The following is an 8,320-nucleotide window of genomic DNA, read 5'->3' as shown; positions in this document are numbered from 1 at the left end:
GAGGCTTATAGGTGCCCATACCTAGAGATCATGTTGGCTATAGAGTCTTCCAGGATTTTTTTTCCTCTTTGCATGTACGAGCATGCGTGCAAAGTTGCTTCAGTAGTGACTCTGACTCTTTGTGACCTTATGGACTGTAGCCCACCAAGCCCCTCTTGTCCATGGGATTCTCCGGGCAAGAATACTGGAGTGGGTTGCCATTTCCTCCTCCAGGGGATCTTCTTGACCCAGGCATTGAACTCACGTCTCTAAGGTCTCCTGCGTTGGCAGGTGGGTTCTTTACCACTAGCGCCACCTGTACACCCTTCACCCAGGTAGCAGGAGTAGGGCTTCCGAAAGGGGGAGGGCTTGTAACTCATTTGCGTGATGGCCTTGGGCCCATCAGGAGGCAGAAAGTCTCTGATTTTCTTTCTGCCAAGTGGGCCGGGGACGGAAGTTCGCCTCCAGCCAGGAAGTTCGTTGGAGGGTACTGGGGCAGCACGGGGTTTCTGTCTCTAAACAGAGACTGGGGAGGGTGCTAGAAACGTGAGTTCTGGGACTTTTCCTGGCCCATCCAGTGGTGAGGACTCTGTGCTTTCTCTAAGGGGCACAGGTTTGATCCCTGGTTAGGGAATTAAGATCCTGCAAGCCAGAGCCAAACAACAACAACAAGCAAAAATGTGGGCTGTGTCCCAGTTGAGTTCTAAGTAAAGCTGCTGCACCGCTTCCCGACTCTGGTCACCCGGAAGAATCACTTAACGTTTAAAAAATGTCAGCGCCACCTCCCATGCCAAGACCAGTTGGATCTGAATTGCTGGGTGTTGGGAGAGACCCAGGCCCTGGGATCTTTGTTTTCCTTCTGTTCCTCAGGTGATTCTATTAAGTGGCCAGGGAACTACTAGCCAGCTCCACACTCACACGTTAGCGATTTCCTCCAGCCCTTCCTTCAGGACCTGATGGAGGAGACTGGGCCATTTGCCGCTGACAGCCTTTCACTTCCAGGATGTTCTCTGCTGCTCACTGTCACTCTTGATCCTCACTTTACAGACGGGGGACGGAGGCTCAGGAGACTCCCCAGAGGACACATGGCAAGGATGCGGCCAAGCTGGGGTATAGACCTGCAGTTTCTGACTCCAAGGCCAGTGCTCTTTCTAGAATTGCTATTTATAGTAAGCATATGTCGTTAGAATCAGATGTGGTCATCACAACCTCCTGAGGTGGGTGGGTAAATGCCACTGTCTCATGGAGGAGGTGTCTGCCCCCCAGGGAGGTTGGGTGGTCGGCCCCTAATTCCCCAAATGCCGAGTGTGTACGTGGCCAGCTTAGATCCACAGTCTGCCCCCACCAGCCTGCATGCTGCCAAGCATCCCAGTTCTGAGCAGGGCAGGGTTTAACCCTGTTTGCAGAACTCACAAAAGGCGTGGCCCAGGTCTCACAGCTGGGGGGGTGGCGGAGGCCCACTGGCCCCTGCTCCTTGCTGGCAGGCTGACACCCAGCCTGTGTGGGGCTTGCTCATCGGGGCCTTGCTCTGAGCTGGCAGCCCTCAGGGTCAGGACGCCTGCTGGGGGCACCTCCCTGCCCCTCCCTTGTTCCTGCAGAGCTGGACTCCCGGAGCCTGGCCTGAGAGCCACCTGGGCAAGCTGCCAGTGCAGGGAAGTAGCAGGCAGGCGCACTGTCAGCTCCAGGAAGTGTCTCTGTTCCGGGGCCGGTCTGCAGGACCGAAGGGCCTGGACATAACAGCAGAGATGGGAGCTGGGGGCTAAGCATGCCCCCCACAAGGCCCAGCAGCTCTGGGCCTGGCTCCCAGGCTTGCCCTGGTGGTCAGGACCCGGGCCTGGGCCACGCCTTCCCTTGCTGGGCCTGGGCTGTCTCCTCCGTCTGGCTCCTGCTCTGCTCCCCACCAGCTCTGCTGCCAAGTACATGCTCTTGGCGGCAACGACATCCATTTAACCTGCTTCCCAGAAGACAGCATGGTTACGCGGGCCGGCTCAGCCAGCAGCATGGTGGGAAAAGGGGAGGGGGACCCCTCAGCTTGGTCTTCTCTTGCCCATATTTCTTAGGGATCTGGGGGGGGCTGGCCCTAAGCAACCTTGCTTACTTGGGTCAGAAGTAACCTCAGCTCAACTGGAAGCCTCAAGCAGCCACGCTAAAGACAGAACTTTGAGCTCCTGGAGTTGGTGGGTGTTTGTATGAGGGGCAATCATTTAGCCTGAGGCTTGGGTAAAGCTGGCTTCCCTAGTAGCTCAGTTGGTAAAGAATCCGCCTGCGTTGCAGGAGACCCGGGTGCGATCCCTGGGTTGGGAAGATCCCCTGGAGAAGGGAAGGGAAGGGAAGAGAAGGGAACGGCTACCCAGTCCAGTATTCTGACCTGGAGGTATCCGTGTGGACAGCATGTTCATTTCACACCAGCCGTGCTGCTCAGGAAGCAAGTGTAGGTCTTCAGGCATTGCATAGTCTCTTCTGTTTGTGATCTCTACAAAGATGACCTTTCCTGCAGTCTCCTCTCTGGCCCTCCTGCCCTTGGCCAGACCCTGTTAGGATGGTGGTTCTGGACTAAGTAGCTGCTCTCCTTGTCCCTTTGCTCCTCTCGTCTGGCCCTTGAGGCCCAGGGAGGCATCCTCCCCCTCACTGGGGTTCATCCTACAGGTCCAGATGCCGTCAGCTTCATGACCTCCCTCTGGGCCAGAGCTCCTCCCTCCCTACCAGCCTCCTTGGGGTGCAGATGGACAGCCCAGCACACTCAGGAATAGCCCTCTGTTTGCCTTGGCTGGTGGGGAAGAGATTACTGCTCACTTTCTGTTTTGACTCTTATATTTAGCTAACACACACAGCCTGTGAGATGGCAGAAAAGCAGCCTTGGGTCTTGAATGAGTCTGGGGCCCATCCCTGATGGCCTGGCCCCTGGGGAGTGGAGGTGTCTGGAGGTAGGAATGGGTGATAACACTGCCTTCTGGGTACATGGAGAGAGGTGAGAACCATCAGTTGGTTTTCCTGACCCAAGGTCCTCTGCCCTTTCATGTTTTCCTCTGGGGGTTACTCCTCCCCACCCCTGAGGTTTGCATGGGGCCAGCCCCATCCCCTGGCTTTAGAGGCTGGCATGTGTCCCAGCTGGACACTGAGATGCCCCGCTTGGGATTTCTGCAGCAGCCACGGGAAAGAGGCATTCACTTTTCATGGGAGTTGCCAGGTTGATGGAACTTCTGGTGACCACTCCTGTTCTCCACTTGAGGACGAAGCCAACAAAGAGGAAAGAGTCAAGAGGTGGAAAAAGTATGCTGTCCAGATATCAGTAAGCCCCTGGACCCAGCCATGCCTGAAACTGACCACATCTCTGGACTAATCTGATTATATGAGCCAATGAATGCATTTCATTTTTTCTAAAACTATCCTGAGTTGGGTTTCTGTCATAGGGTCCTAAGAAAGCTATATTTTTCTTTGATCTCATTTTAAAAAATCAACTTTAAGCTATACTTTACATGCACCCATTTTAAATGTCCAATTCATGAGTTTTTTCAAATGTGTACACCCTTGTAACTACTACTGCAATCGAGTTGTAGAACATTTCAGGTTCCTTATTCCCCTTTATGGTCAGTCCTCCTGACCCCAAACAACCACTGACCTGCCTTTGTCCTAGAGATTCATTCAATCTTCTCTTGGTTCAGGTCCCTGGAGGTTGAGGAGAGCGTTTCCTCGATGCCCATATTATGGATCAACCTGGGTCATTTCTCCTGAGACTCAGAGTCACTCCTGGTCCAACTGTGCTGAAGCTGGATGCACCTCTGGGCCCCACAGTTTTGTGGTTCAATACAGCCTTCCCTTCCTTTGAGCCAGCTCACCACAGAAGAGAGTTCTGCCTGAAAAAACTCAACCACCGCACCCTTCAGTGAAGCTCCGCCCAAGAACCTCCAGGCAAAACCAACTAATGGTCAGTCCAGCTCACCTCCTGGGAGCCAGACACTACTAAGTGCTTTACAGGCATTATCGCAAGTCTTCTCAGCAACCCTCGGGGAGGTACTGTTATCCCCACTTTACTGGGATGTGGGTGTACTGCATACCTGGGTACCTCTGGAGCTCCTCTGTCCACCAGATTCCTGGCTTCTTGTCCCACAGCTGAAGCTGACCCCTCCCAGACCACAGGCCAGGGTAAGGGGGCTGGATCCCGAATGGCCAAAGAGGCTGGAGAAGTCGAGCCATACACGTGGAGGGAGGGAGTTCTCGGGATGCACTTCGAGCGGTAGCGTAAGCACCTTCGGCAGGAAAGAACTCTCTGCAGGAGGCCCTGTTGTCAGTAACCTAGCATACCTTTCAGATCTTTAGATCACACAATACCTTGCCTAACCTGCTGGTTCTTCCCACAGATCAAAGAAGTAGAAAAGAAGAATAAGTAATTACCAGGTGACCAGATCTCTTCCCCAGCTTCCCCCTCGGTAATCGCACGAACAAATGGTGGGAACAAGATAGCACTAACATGAAAGATCACAAGAAGTCGACAAGCCTGCACACAGCTGGCGATCATGACACCTCTGACCCCCTCCATCAGGGATTATCTGAGCTGACTTCCCTTTTCCCCCTTAGAAACTTCCATGGCCAAGCAGACTCTTCAGAGGTGGTTTTGGCGGAACACCCGAGTGCACCATCTCCCCAGACTGCCGGCATCCTGATTAAAAGGAACTTTCTATCGACAACTGCTTCTTGGGTGTTGATTTGCAAGCAGCTGGACTGAGTTTGGAAACAGCAGATGAGATGGGAGGATAAATTCCTTCATCCTCCCTCCCTTGGACCATTTCAGGCACATTTTTCCAGATGGGGTTTGTTGTACAGTGGTTACACATCACCTTGCTTTGCTTCCTGTTCTTCCCGACCTCCTTTCTCTTATCCCTCCCTCTAGCTGCCCTGGAATTCCACTTCCAAGTTAATGTATCAGCCCTTAATCCCTTGCCAGAGGGCCCACTTTCTAGGGAACTCGGCAGTCTGACTCCTGTGTCTGCACTGCACGGCCTCGGTGAATGCTGAACAAGAGGACAGATACACGACGGGTCTTGGCCCTGCGGTTGGGGACTGAAGAGGAAATATGAATGGTGTCAAATTCACCATCAGAGATGCCAGCAATAAAGGTGTCCCCTTCATCTCTCCCCGGGTCTAATCAGTCAAATCCTGACTCCATACTGTAGGTCAGAGACTGTGGCCTCCCGCACTAACCTCTGTCCAATACAAAACAGTCCATGCTCCTTATCCATCACTCGCTGGGTATGTGATGCTGGCAAGGTACTCAGCCTCTCTGAGCTGCCTTCCCCATCTGTACAAGGGGGATAAGAATGGTCTCACCCCCTGAACTGTGGAGATGCCTGATGGACACTAGGTTTGTGCCTAAAGCAGAGTGGGGGGAGGGCATTGTGGAGACCACGTGTCCAACAGAGGTCCTGCTTTCTTTTGAGAAGCACCCCTCTTTCTGTCCCTACTGGGTAAATAGGGCTGTCCCACCCCTACTGCCAGATCCAGGCTAATCCACACATCTCAATATTGACCACAGGATCGGATCAGGCCTGGGCATGAGACCCAAGTCAGACCAGTCCCCGCCACAGTTCCCTGAAGTTTCTGGAACAAGGAAAGAGCTGTTTGCTCTCTGCTGAGATCCTTAGCCTGGAGGTACCCAAGGCCATTTTTTACTGTTTGGACATGTGAGAGTGAACGTCAGTGCAGTGACGTCAGAAGATAGCAAAGACAAGAGATGGAGCAGGACGCAGACTCTGGTGATGGCCTTGGAGCTCCCTATCCACCACGCCAGCAGCTAGGGAACCCCTGGTATTTTTAGAAATTAATACATATGCAAAAATTCTCCATTTCAGTTGCCTAAGCCAGTTCAAGTTGCATTTCTGTTACTTAAAACTGAAATGGTCTTGGGTCTTACCTTGTGGGCCAGTGGTGAAGAATACACCTGCCAACTTAGGGGACATGGGTTCGATCCTTGGTCCGGAAAGATCCCACATGCCACAGGGTAACTAAGCCCACCCTCTAGAGCCCGTGCTCCTCAACAAAAGTATCCACTACAACAAGAAGCTTGTTTGCATGCAACAATGAAGAGCCTGCAACTAGAAAAAGCCTGAGGCCAGCAACAAAGAGCTCCTGCACCTCATTAGAGACCCAGCGCAGCCAAAAATAATTTTAAAAAACCTGAAATGGTCTTGACTATACGTTCTTTATAAATGATCACTGCCATTATTGCAATTAATATTATTATAAACACATTCCTAGGAAGATGCAGGCTTGGGGACACACAGGCCAGGTTCCCCCAGGGGTCACTGCTGCTCTCCACACATTATACTAACCCTGGATATGAGCTCCCCAAGGGCGGGGGATTCATGTGCTGCTCATGTATCCCAGGTGCCTGCTGCCTGCACAAGGTAGGTGATTAACAGACACCCACTGATTGAGCAAACGGAGTTGGCCCACTGCCCCCTAGCCCCCAGGCCTGGCTTCACATTTTGCCCTCTGTCCTTGGCTGACATCTGAACCCACTGGGGTGTGTTCTGCAGGAGTCTGTCTTGGCAAACATCCGTTTTCACAGTGTCCTTCCTAGGGCCTCACTCATCCCTTCGTCTGCTCATATACTCAGTTTCCAAAAGCCTTCTTTATTAGAAATGTCCATTATGGATCACAGTTTTCACAAAAATCAAAGTGAATCAAACACTTAAATGCAAAACTGGAAACCATGAAACTCTTAGAAGAAAACAGGGGAAAAGCTCCTTGACATGGGTCTTGGCAGTGATTTTTTTAGATATGACACCTAAAACACAAGCATCAAAACCAAGTGGGACTATATCGGACTAAAACGCTTCTATACAACAAAAGAAATAATAAAATGAAAAGACAACCTATGAAATAGGAAAAAATATTTGCAAACCATATATCTGAAAGGGGTTAATATTCGAAATATATCAAGAACTACAAGTCCATAGCAAAGTAATAATGATGATGCTATAATTAACACAGGACCTGAATAAACACTTCAAAGAAGTGGCCAACAGGTATATGAAAAGATGCTCAACATCACTAATGAGGGGAATGAAAAAACCACAGTGAGACATCACCTCACACTTGTTACAATGACAGTCACCCAAAGACTGATAAGTGGAGAATGCACTGTCAGTGGGAATGTAAATTGGTGTAGCCAGTATGGAAAACAGCATGGGATTCCTCAAAAAATTAAAGATAGAACTACTATGTGTAGAACTTTCATATGATCCAGCAATTCCACTACTTTAGATAGAATATATCTAAAGCAAATGAAAATACTATGTCAAAGGGATATCTACCCCCATGTTCACAGCAGTATTATTTGCAACAGCCAAGACATGCCAACAATTGACAGATGAATGGATAAAGACACTGGTATGCCCACACACAATTATATACATGCATGCAATGGAATATTAGTCAGTCATAAAAAGAAGGAAATACTGCCATTTGTGACAACATGAGTAGACCTTGAGGGCAATATGCCAGGTAAAATCGGTCAGACAAATACTATAATCACATATATATGTGTGTGTGCAACCTAAAACAAACAGAAGGCCAAATGCATAGAAAAAAAAGATTTGTCATCTGTGCAAGGGTTGGGTGCTGTGGGGAGGGGGAAATGGAGGCGGTCAGTTAAAAGTACAAACTTTCAGTTATAAGACAAATATCTGAGGATGTACTATACAACATGACGGTTATAGCTAACACCACTGTATGGTATTTTTGAAAGTTAGGAGCTGGGCCTCCCAGGTGGCACAGTGGTAAAGAATCCACCTGTCAATGCAGGAGACACAAGAGACGTGGATTCAATCCCTGGGTTGGAAAAATCCCGTGGAGTAGGAAATAGCAATCCACTCCAGTATTTTTGTTTTGATAGGTAAGAAGTGGATTTATTCAGAGAGAAACACACTCACAGATGGAGTCTGGGCCATCACAGATGGTGCCACTCCAGTATTCTTGCCTAGGAAATCCCATAGAGGAGCCTGGTGGGCTACAGTCCACACGGTCACAGAGTTGGGCACGACGGAGCACATGAGAGAGATCCTTAACACAATATTGTAAATCAGCTGTACTTCAGTTTTTTTAAAAAAAAGTAGATCATAAGAGTCACAAGGAAGAAAAGTTTCATCTTTTTTATTTTACCTACATAAAATGACAGAGGGAATTCCCTGGTGATCCAGTGGTTAGGACGCTATGGTTCCACCGCAGAGGGCATGGGCTTGATCCCTGGTCAGCGTCTCGCGTGTCACGGGAACCAGGGAGAGATGCCAAGTGAAAAATGCTTTGCCTGCCTTTAGGGAGCTTCTATTCTAAGGCAGATGTA

The 8,320-nt window shown here is 50.0% G+C and overlaps 1 long non-coding RNA gene across 3 annotated transcripts; it reads left to right on the top strand.

The window, feature by feature from the left end:
* The first annotated feature begins 1,123 nt into the window (after window positions 1-1,123).
* LOC133056943 (uncharacterized) lies at window positions 1,124-6,156 on the top strand. 3 transcript variants are annotated; one of them, XR_009692942.1, is made up of 3 exons: window positions 1,125-3,268; window positions 3,642-3,904; window positions 4,338-6,156. It is a non-coding gene; the product is annotated as an uncharacterized LOC133056943 (long non-coding RNA). The 3 variants fall into 3 exon arrangements; XR_009692940.1 differs by having other exon boundaries at window positions 1,124-3,904; XR_009692941.1 differs by having other exon boundaries at window positions 1,124-3,990.
* Window positions 6,157-8,320: the final 2,164 nt, after the last annotated feature.

This window comes from Dama dama, chromosome 5 (genome assembly GCF_033118175.1).
Source record: "Dama dama isolate Ldn47 chromosome 5, ASM3311817v1, whole genome shotgun sequence".
NCBI lineage: Eukaryota > Metazoa > Chordata > Mammalia > Artiodactyla > Cervidae > Dama > Dama dama.
The sequence above is the reverse complement of the archived record's forward strand: the minus strand, read 5'-3'. Positions and strand labels throughout refer to the sequence as shown.